This window comes from Sturnira hondurensis, unplaced genomic scaffold, assembly GCF_014824575.4.
Source record: "Sturnira hondurensis isolate 20B ecotype Veracruz unplaced genomic scaffold, ASM1482457v3 Scaffold0022201, whole genome shotgun sequence".
Classification (NCBI taxonomy): Eukaryota; Metazoa; Chordata; class Mammalia; order Chiroptera; family Phyllostomidae; genus Sturnira; species Sturnira hondurensis.
The window spans coordinates 1,986,053-1,987,398 of NW_028094832.1; the positions used below are offsets into that span (position 1 = coordinate 1,986,053).

The following is a 1,346-nucleotide window of genomic DNA, read 5'->3' on the forward strand; positions in this document are numbered from 1 at the left end:
GCTCAATCCACTGAGCTACACCAGCCAGGGCTAAATATTAAAATAAAGCACCAGAAAAGGTCATCAGATCTCATCACCAGCTTCTTTGATAGATGGAGAAATGAGGTCCACGAGTGTGGCTGGGAATGGCCACACTTGCCCAGCTGGACAGTGAGTGAGGAAACACCTTCAGTTTTTTCTGGTTCTCACTCCCTTCCTCTTTCCACTGTTCCTTTAACAAGACACTGGGAATCTAGGCAGTGCGCTCCCGTGGCAGACACGGGCTCCATGTTTGCACACACGTTTTCTCATTTGATCTTTATAACAGTCCTTGAAATAGGTGTGGTTAGGATTTTTGATCCCCTTTTATACGTGAGCGAAACGGAGCCTCAGAGAAAGAAATGATTTGTTCATGGGCACACAGGGCTCTGGAGAGACGTCCCACCCTGATTCAGGCGGTTCTCTTGACTTTAATTCGAGTAGCCCAATTGCTTCTCGGCCTTTTGGCTAAGATCAAGTGTAGTATCTCTTCTTTATCAGTTTAATTCTAGTGGTCCAAAGAGCGAAAAAAAACAGTTGCACTTGGGCACAGATGTCGTTTTCTTTATCTCTTCTTAATGGTCACAAGCATTAATTTTTTTCCAGTGTTGAGTTCTGAATAAAGCCCTTAATTTTTTGCATAATCAATGGCGGGTGTTTACAAATATTTGAACTAAGTAATTGTGGTGACACAAATGTTGACAATAGACTGAGATCCTCAAAACACGTGGCCTGCCAGGCTGTTTTGAAATCGGTCGGTGACCCAGCGATGGTGAGGATGGCCATGAAGGGTGTTGACAAGGACACTTGAAATACAAATGAAAGTACCAGCATTTATTTTTAGCTGTGTGGCATCGTGATGTAGTTTTTTCCCCCTCCATTTTGTCCATTTTAATTTTATTTACTTTTTAAAAATTGCAAAGGGATAACGCTTGCCACAAAAATGGTGAAGAATAATCACATCCAATCTGGAGTGCCCACGACCTTCTCCAGGCTCACAACGGCAGGTCACCTGATAGGTTTGTTTTGGCCCGAGCAGACTTGCGCTGTGTCCTTCACTCCAGAATTCGCTTTTTGTATCTGAAATTTTTTGACAGGCATTCCTACAGGTTAGTCTCAGACAGGCATCTCTTTTTTGGGCTAGTTTCTTTGTAAACACATATTTCATATAAATGGAATATTATCATGTGTGTGTGTTTAAAGTTAAGCTTTTCTTTTTCCTTTTTTCTCTCGGTACTCCTTTTCTCCTTCTTTATTCCAAAACCAAGGACTCCAAGCAGCATTAACAAACTGGAGTCCCTTCATGCAGTGTCTGTGCCTCCCACACA

General features: G+C 42.4%; 1 non-coding gene across 1 annotated transcript; it reads left to right on the plus strand.

The window, feature by feature from the left end:
* Positions 1 to 466: 466 nt before the first annotated feature.
* LOC118979006 (U2 spliceosomal RNA) lies at positions 467 to 648 on the plus strand. Its single transcript, XR_005064825.1, has one exon. It is a non-coding gene; the product is annotated as a U2 spliceosomal RNA (small nuclear RNA).
* The last annotated feature ends 698 nt before the right edge of the window (positions 649 to 1,346 follow it).